The sequence below is a fragment of the Oncorhynchus kisutch genome, linkage group LG3, assembly GCF_002021735.2.
Source record: "Oncorhynchus kisutch isolate 150728-3 linkage group LG3, Okis_V2, whole genome shotgun sequence".
Lineage (NCBI taxonomy): Eukaryota > Metazoa > Chordata > Actinopteri > Salmoniformes > Salmonidae > Oncorhynchus > Oncorhynchus kisutch.
In genome coordinates this window covers 58,525,614-58,536,035 of record NC_034176.2, presented here as the reverse complement: position 1 = coordinate 58,536,035, position 10,422 = coordinate 58,525,614, and positions in this window count along the sequence as shown.

Sequence of the window (10,422 nt, the reverse complement as noted above, 5' to 3'; positions counted from 1 at the left end):
GTAAATAATACTTTTTTATAAATATACATTGGTGAGGCGGGTTGCAGGAGAGTGTTTTGAAGATGAGTTGATGGCAATAAAAATAAAATGTATGTGAAAAAGTTGTAAATATATATATATACAGGACACGACAAGACGAGGACAAAAGACGTCTGAACTGCTATGCCACCTTGAACACCTGTTTACTTACATGTACACATTCTCATTCACCCCTTTAGATTTGTATGTATTAGGTAGTTGTTGGGGAATTGTTTGATTACTTGTTAGATATTACTGCACTGTCGGAACTAGAAGCACAAGCATTTTGCTACACTCGCATTAACATCTGCTAACCATGTGTATGTGACAAATACGATTTGATTTGATTACCTCACACCCTGCACATCGACTCAGTACTGGTACCCCATACATATAGCCAAGTTATCCTCACTCATTGTGTATTTATTCCTTGTGTTATAATTTTTTATATATCTCTCTCTGCATTGTTGGGAAGGGCCCGTAAGTAAGCGTTTCACCTCTTATTTACGAAGCATGTGACAAATTAAATGTGATTTTGATTTGATCTATCTTTTTAAGATCCGCTGATCTTCCATTGCTTTTGTGCGTTTTTTGATATTGTGTGATGACCTGGATAGTGTTTACGGTTGTGTTTTATTCAGTTGCTTGTGTCAATACGACAGTTCCATTTTTCATCTTGGGCTCAATGACAAACTCCCCCCCCCCCCCCCCCCCCCACACTGGTGCCATTGCAGTAATGGCTGATGCCACTGCAGTAACTGTTGAGACTGAGTTCAAGGATAAAAGCATAAACAAATCTCCGATAAGAAATATGACATGGACATCAGCATGCAAAATAAACTCAAACCTGCGAGCAGAGGCAGCCAGATTAATGATAAATTATGAGGACTCGCCTTGTTTATGGCAGTACTTTTTCCTCTCTGCACCTGCTCATATTCTTCTGGCCTGCAGCTCCACTCTTTTCTATTTTTTTCTATTTTTCTCTCATCTCTTTTTTTGGATTCTTGCTTTTAAATGGGCTAAATTCTATGGTAACTGTGCTAAAACCAGTGGGACTCCCTGTGAAACAGCCCATGTATGATAAAGCTGATTTGAGGGTGTGTATTATCTGTATCTTCTAAACATATCTTGCTATCAGTGAGAGAGGGGAGGGGAGGGGAAGGGAAGGGAAGGGAAGGGGAGGGGAGGGGAGGGGAGGGGAGGGGAGGGGAGGGAGGCCTTTTGGATGCAACACTAATAATACACCACTGAGCGTCAACAAAATGCTTAATTTTAATATTAATTACATATATCTCCACACAACAAGGAAATAATCACTTTGGCCTGGAGTACTGTATCAGATGCAAAGTGAGGCTAAAGGCTACAGTAGTCAATATTGAGTGCTAAAGTCAAAACCCCCCACACCTCATTACTTCAAGTGAGAATGTTAATTCTAGTGGGTTTATTAGTTAGAATCAGGGAAAAAGAGGTGGTTTGCATTTTTATTGTTCATTACCAGGGGTTGGCTGTACCTGAAGTTTGAACAGCTCTTACCCATTCCAGAGAGGCAGCGAGAGAGGGATCTCTGAGTGGCTATTGTCTAAATCATAATTATATTTTTATTATGACTAAGCTTCAGGCCTCCTGCTCTGTACAAAGCAATTTCCAGTAAAAGAGCGCTACAAGGGGAAAGTGTTTACATACAAAATCATAAGAATATACTAACAGCGTTTGGTGTTAATAAGCTATAATCACTCACCTAATTTAATCTGGTTGCCATGGAAAACAAATGCCACTTGAGGCCAAAAAGGCAGTGGGAGAAAGAGAAAAGGTGGGCTATGTTCAAAAAGAGAGAATTAAAGAGGACAGACACCCACCCACCGCCTCTTATTACACGAAGACACCTGCCTCTGTTCCCTGTGTGTAGCCTACATGGTAGCGAGAGTGCGTGTGTTGGTATACAGTCTACATGTGTGCTGCTGGGTCAGAGACAGCTGTCTGTGCAGTCAGCATTGCTGTACTCCTCAGAAGGCAGAAAATTGAGCGGGAATTGGCCTAATTGTACGGAATGATTGATGCCAGTGGAAACCACATTAAAAACACAAGATGCACTTCCTGTTTGGCACGCATGCCATTCTCGGAACGATGCTAATCCCCAGAAGGCTACTGGGCTGTGCTTTTAACTAGTTCATGAGGGGTTGTACAGTAATAGCACTGAGAACCACAAGGAAGTGCTTCACTCACATCAATACAATGTGTCCAACCCTCCCTCCATGTCTCTGGTTCGGTGCAGTCTGTGGTCTGCTGATCGGCAGGGATTTGAGTATGGGGCTGGATGGGTGTCCATCTCTGTTTATCCTCAGTTGAGTGCAGTGTGTGTGGTTATGGTAATGATAACACTCACACACAGAGGGTGTAGTCCTAATACATGGAAATAAATGCACAGCACACATCATAGATGCGGATAGGATTCATAGGATGAATTGAGGATGTGTTTGGAACATCTGTAGAGCCTTACAGTAACCATATCCTGAACTGGGCTGTTTCTAGAGCCAAGACACAAGGCTGTTTTTATGTCAGGCATTAAATTAAAGCTCCTCTATCAAAATAATTGTGCATTAAGATGCATGTTCACTCATATCGAATTACTTTTTGAGGGTCCATTCAAACAACAGCTCCCTAACACACACCCCCCCCCCCCCTCACCTAGTAACTGCATGCATCTATTTTGCTTGTTATTATTCAGTGGGTGATTAAAAGACACCATGATGATGAGAAATAGTAATTTATTCAGGCCTGGTCAGGAGTGAGTCCCAAGAACCACCTCTTTGAGCTCATATGTTATCAGTCATATGGAAATTTGTCTGGTCTCAGCATCCTAATGGAATGACCAGACCCAGGTTATTGTCTGATACAATTTGTATCCTGAGATGCTAAACAGATCACATGATCTGACACTCAGTTCAATAGCCTGATACTCAGGTGCAGTATATATTATATACAGAACCAGTAAAAAATGTTGACACACCTACTCATTCCATCGAGTTTTCTTTATTTTTACTTTTTTCTACATTGTAGAATAATAGTGAAGACATCAAAACTATATAAATAACACATAGGGAATCATGTAGTAACCAATAAAAGTGTTAAACAAATATTATATTCTTCAAAGTAGACACCCAACCAGCTTCACCTAAAATGCTTTTCCAACAGTCTGGAAGGAGGTATGCTGAGCACTTGTTGGCTACTTTTCCTTCTCTGTGCGGTCCAGCTCATCCCAAACCATCTCAATTGGGTTGAGGTCGGGTGATTGTGGAGGCCAGGTCATCTGATACAGCACTCCATCATTCTCCATCTTGATCAAATAGCCCTTACACAGCCTGGATGTCACATTCTGACCTTAGTTCTGTTATTATATCTTTGTTTTAGTATGGTCAGGGCGTGAGTTGGGTGGGTTGTTTCTTGGCCCAAGCAAGTCTTCTTCTTTTTGCTGTCCTTTAGTAGTGGTTTCTTTTCAGGAATTCGACCATGAAGGCCAGATTCGTGGCGTCTCCTCTGAAGCGACGAGCTCTAGGAAGAGTCTTGGTGGTTCCAAACTTTTTCCGTTTAAGAATGATGGAGGCTACTGTGTTCTTGGGGACCTTCAATGATGCAGACATTTTTTGGTACCCTTCCCCAGATCTGTGCCTCGACACAATCCTGTCTCGGAGCTCTATGGACAATTCCTTCCACATCATGGCTTGGTTTTTCCTCTGTCATACACTGTCAACTGTGGGACCTTATATAAACAGGTGTGTGCCTTTCCAAATTATGTCTAATCAATTGAATTTACCACAGGTGGACTCCAATCAAGTTGTAGAAACATCTCAAGGATGATCAATGGAAACAGGATGCACCTGAGCTATTTTCGAGTCTCATTGCAAAGGGTCTGAATACTTATAAGGTATTTCAGTTTTTTATTTTTAATACATTTTTAAACTGTTTTCGCTGTTCATTATAAAGGTATTGAGGGAAGATTGCTGAGGATTTTTGTATGAATTTTTGTCAATTTTTAAATAAAGCTGTAACATAACAAAATGTGGAAAAAGTCAATGGGTCTGAATACTTTCTGAATTCACTGTGTGATATATATATATATACTGTGGTTAGGGCATCCACTTTGTGCATGACACAAGTCATTTTTTCAAAAATTGTTTACAGACAGATTATTTCACTTATAATTCACTGCATCACAATTCCAGTGGGTCAGAAGTCTACATACAAGTTGACTGTACCTTTAAACAGCTTAGAAAAATCCAGAAAATGATGTCATGGCTTTAGAAGCTTCTGATAGGCTAATTTACATAATTTGAGTCAATTGGAGGTGTACCTGTGGACATATTTCAAGGCCTACCTTCAAACTCAGTGCCTCTTTGCTTGACATCATGGGAAAATCAAAAGAAATCAGCCAAGTCCTCAGAAAAAATTGTAGACCTCCACAAGTCTGGTTCATCCTTTAGAGCAATTTCCAAACACCTGAAGGTACCACTTTCATCAGTACAAACAATAGTACACAAGTATAAACACCATCTGACCACGCAGCCGTCATACTGCTCAGGGAGGAGACGTGTTCTGTCTCCTAGAGATCAATGTACTTTGGTGCGAGAAGTGCAAATCAATCCCAGAACAACAGCAAAGGACCTTGTGAAGATGCTGGAGGAAACAGGTACAAAAGTATCTATATCCACAGTAAACAAGTCCTATATCGACATAACCTGAAAGGCCGCTCAGCAAGGAAGAAGCTACTGCTCCAAAACCGCCATAATAAAGCCAGACTGCGGTTTGCAACTGCACACGGGGACATGGTGACAAAGATCATACTTTTTGGAGGAATGTCCTCTGGTCTGATGAAACAAAAATAGAACTGTTTGGCCATAATGACCATTGTTATGTTTGGAGGAAAAAGGGTGAGGCTTGCAAGCCAAAGAACACCGTCCCAACTGTGTTGCGTGATGCACGGACGTCATGTTGTGGGGATGCTTTGCTGCAGGAGGGACCGGTGCACTTCACAAAATAGATGGCATCATGTGGGAGGAAAATGATATGGATATATTGAAGCAACATCTCAAGACATCAGTCAGGCAGGAAGTTAAAGCTTGGTCGCAAATGGGTCTTCCAAATGGACATTGACCCCAAGCATACTTCCAAAGTTGTGGCAAAATGGCTTAAGGACAACAAAGTCAAGGTATTGGAGCGGCCATCACAAAGCCCTGACCTCAATCCTATAGAAAATGTGTGGGCAAAACGGAAAAATTGTGTGCGAGCAAGGAGGCCTCCAAACGATTAAGGAGGCCTACAAACTGGGCCACAATTTACCCAACTTATTGTGGGAAGCTTGTGGAAGGCCACCCGAAACATTTGACCCAAGTTAAACAATTTAATGGCAATGCTACCAAATACTAATTGAGTGTATGTAAACTTCTGACCCACTGAGAATGTGATGAAAGAAATAATAGCTGAAATGAATCATTTTCTCTACTATTATTCTGACATTTCACTTCCTTAATCTTGGAACCACCCATCCCGGACCCGGGATAATTGTCATCAACTACGCTAAATAGCATAGCGCAACAGTCAAATAATCTTACTAGAAAATATTCATATTCATGAAATCACAAGTGAAATATAGCGAAACACAGCTTAGCCTTTTGTTAATCACTCTGTTGTCTCAGATTTTGAAATTATGCTTTACAGCGAAAACAGTACAAGCGTTTGTGTAAGTTTATTGATATACCAGAAAAACATTATGTACATCTAGCGGCAGGTGACTTGGTCACGAAAATCAGAAAAGCAATCAAATTAATTGTTTACCTTTGATGAGCTTCAGATGTTTTCACTCACGAGACTCCCAGTTATACAGCAAATGTTCCTTTTATTCCATAAAGATATATTTTATATCCAAATACCTCCGTTAGTTTGATGCATTATGCCTAGGAATCCGCCGGAAATAGAGGTCACGACAACGCAGACAAAAATTCAAAATTATATCCATAATATCGACAGAAACATGGCAAACGTTTTTTTTATAATCAATCCTCAAGGTGTTTTTCAAATATCTATTCAATAATATATCAACCGGGACAGTTGGCTTTTCACTAGGACCGGGAGGAAAAATGGCTACCTCTCTGTTTAGCGCAAAAATCACACTGAGAGCCAACAACTGACCACTTACGCAATGTGGACATTTATGCTCATTCTTCAATATAATGGCCTGAAACTAAGTCTAAAGGCTGTAGACACCTTAGGGAAGCCACAGAAAAAGGAATCTGGTTGATATCCCTTTCAATTGGCAATAGGGATGCATAGAAAGGCAGGGGTTTCAAAATAAGAGTCACTTCCTGATTGGATTTTTCTCAGGATTTCACCTGCAATATCAGTTCTGTTATACTCACAGACAATATTTTTACAGTTTTGGAAACTTTAGAGTGTTTTCTATCCTAAGCTGTCAATTACAGTGCCTTGCGAAAGTATTCGGCCCCTTGAACTTTGCGACCTTTTGCCACATTTCAGGCTTCAAACATAAAGATATAAAACTGTATTTTTTTGTGAAGAATCAACAACAAGTGGGACACAATCATGAAGTGGAACGACATTTATTGGATATTTCAAACTTTTTTAACAAATCAAAAACGGAAAAATTGGGCCTGCAAAATTATTCAGCCCCCTTAAGTTAATACTTTGTAGCGCCACCTTTTGCTGCGATTACAGCTGTATGTCGCTTGGGGTATGTCTCTATCAGTTTTGCACATCGAGAGACTGAAATTCTTTCCCATTCCTCCTTGCAAAACAGCTCGAGCTCAGTGAGGTTGGATGGAGAGCATTTGTGAACAGCAGTTTTCAGTTCTTTCCACAGATTCTCGATTGGATTCAGGTCTGGACATTGACTTGGCCATTCTAACACCTGGATATGTTTATTTTTGAACCATTCCATTGTAGATTTTGCTTTATGTTTTGGATCATTGTCTTGTTGGAAGACAAATCTCCGTCCCAGTCTCAGGTCTTTTGCAGACTCCATCAGGTTTTCTTCCAGAATGGTCCTGTATTTGGCTCCATCCATCTTCCCATCAATTTTAACCATCTTCCCTGTCCCTGCTGAAGAAAAGCAGGCCCAAACCATGATGCTGCCACCACCATGTTTGACAGTGGGGATGGTGTGTTCAGGGTGATGAGCTGTGTTGCTTTTACGCCAAACATAACGTTTTGCATTGTTGCCAAAAAGTTCAATTTTGGTTTCATCTGACCAGAGCACCTTCTTCCACATGTTTGGTGTGTCTCCCAGGTGGCTTGTGGCAAACTTTAAACAACACATTTTATGGATATCTTTAAGAAATGGCTTTCTTCTTGCCACTCTTCCATAAAGGCCAGATTTGTGCAATATACGACTGATTGTTGTCCTATGGACAGAGTCTCCCACCTCAGCTGTAGATCTCTGCAGTTCATCCAGAGTGATCATGGGCCTCTTGGCTGCATCTCTGATCAGTCTTCTCCTTGTATGAGCTGAAAGTTTAGAGGGACGGCCAGGTCTTGGTAGATTTGCAGTGGTCTGATACTCCTTCCATTTCAATATTATCGCTTGCACAGTGCTCCTTGGGATGTTTAAAGCTTGGGAAATCTTTTTGTATCCAAATCCGGCTTTAAACTTCTTCACAACAGTATCTCGGACCTGCCTGGTGTGTTCCTTGTTCTTCATGATGCTCTCTGCGCTTTTAACGGACCTCTGAGACTATCACAGTGCAGGTGCATTTATACGGAGACTTGATTACACACAGGTGGATTGTATTTATCATCATTAGTCATTTAGGTCAACATTGGATCATTCAGATATCCTCACTGAACTTCTGGAGAGAGTTTGCTGCACTGAAAGTAAAGGGGCTGAATAATTTTGCACACCCAATTTTTCAGTTTTGGATTTGTTAAAAAAGTTTGAAATATCCAATAAATGTCATTCCACTTCATGATTGTGTCCCACTTGTTGTTGATTCTTCACAAAAAAATACAGTTTTATATCTTTATGTTTGAAACCTGAAATGTGACAAAAGGTCGCAAAGTTCAAGGGGGCCGAATACTTTCGCAAGGCACTGTACACCCTAATATCTGCATGTAGCCCGCTGGATGCAATATACACCCTAATATCTGCATGTAGCCCGCTGGATACAATATATACCCTAATATCTGCATGTAGCCCGCTGGATGCAATATACACCCTAATATCCGCATGTAGCCCGCTGGATACAATATACACCCTAACATCTGCATGTAGCCCGCTGGATGCAATATACACCCTAATATCTGCATGTAGCCTGCTGGATGCAATATACACCCTAATATCTGCATGTAGCCCGCTGGATACAATATACACCCTAACATCTGCATGTAGCCCGCTGGATACAATATACACCCTAATATCTGCATGTAGCCCGCTGGATGCAATATACACCCTAATATCTGCATGTAGCCCGCTGGATACAATATACACCCTAATATCTGCATGTAGCCCGCTGGATGCAATATACACCCTAATATCTGCATGTAGCCCGCTGGATACAATATACACCCTAACATCTGCATGTAGCCCGCTGGATACAATATACACCCTAACATCTGCATGTAGCCCGCTGGATACAATATACACCCTAACATCTGCATGTAGCCCGCTGGATGCAATATACACCCTAATATCTGCATGTAGCCCGCTGGATACAATATACACCTTAATATCTGCATGTAGCCCGCTGGATGCAATATACACCCTAATATCTGCATGTAGCCCGCTGGATACAATATACACCCTAACATCTGCATGTAGCCCGCTGGATGCAATATACACCCTAATATCTGCATGTAGCCTGCTGGATGCAATATACACCCTAATATCTGCATGTAGCCCGCTGGATACAATATACACCCTAACATCTGCATGTAGCCCGCTGGATACAATATACACCCTAACATCTGCATGTAGCCCGCTGGATGCAATATACACCCTAAAATCTGCATGTAGCCCGCTGGATACAATATACACCCTAATATCTGCATGTAGCCCGCTGGATGCAATATACACCCTAATATCTGCATGTAGCCTGCTGGATGCAATATACACCCTAATATCTGCATGTAGCCCGCTGGATACAATATACACCCTAACATCTGCATGTAGCCCGCTGGATACAATATACACCCTAATATCTGCATGTAGCCCGCTGGATGCAATATACACCCTAACATCTGCATGTAGCCCGCTGGATACAATATACACCCTAACATCTGCATGTAGCCCGCTGGATGCAATATACACCCTACTATCTGCATGTAGCCTGCTGGATGCAATATACACCCTAATATCCGCATGTAGCCCACTGGATACAATATACACCCTAACATCTGCATGTAGCCCGCTGGATACAATATACACCCTAACATCTGCACGTGGCCCTCTGGATGCAATATACTCCAGACATTTTCATAATTATTATTTTCAGGAGAAATCAGGGTCTTCTATAAGGAAATGTAAGTGACAGGCATTTAAAATTACTTTTAAATCATGTGGGATAGCGGAGGCCCTTTCAGAAATAATTGTGTCAAACTGGTTTTCACCTTTTGCCAATCAATATGCACACTTATTCATAAACTGACGACTGTCCATCAAAAGGCAGCGCTGCCTTTTAATATACATGCTTGCATTTTAATGGGCTACTTTAGCAACAATGCTGCAGACAACAATTTGACTCCGTGTAATATTCACAAGAAAGATGATGATACCTACTCTTTGGTAAGCATGCTCAGACATGCTCAGAGCTCAACCCACACACACAGGGAGAGAGAGAGATACACACACATAGGCACTCCGTTTGTTGTTAAGTGGTGGCCTAAGTCAGCGTAATCACAGTCACTTTGTTACACGGTTCGTAAATGATTTAAAACTAGATTTCATGCATGCTTTCATACTAATTCACTCTCATTTTTCCCATTTTGGTTGGAGAAACTCTGAAATAATCAAGATTTACTCCATTCTCCAATTAAGCTTCTAAACAGGACTAAGAAAAAGGACTCTATTCATTTTCTTTTGATTAAAATTATCGCAACACGCGGGGAGCTTTGGGGTTTATATATTAAATAATGCATAATTTCATAATTATATAGAATATATCGATTTTTTTTAAAAATAGGATACTGGGCAAAATGGTGACTTTAATTAGATCGGTGTGTAAGATATCTCCAGGGTATGATAAAACAATGTTAAATATCTCACCATGGATGTAAAATATGTTCATGCAGATAATGAAACATAAATAAGGCCACAGTTTGTCATGGCTCCTATTTGTAGAAACATCCCCCTATGTCTTTCTGAAATGTGATAATTACATTGAAAATACATGTATAATCAGG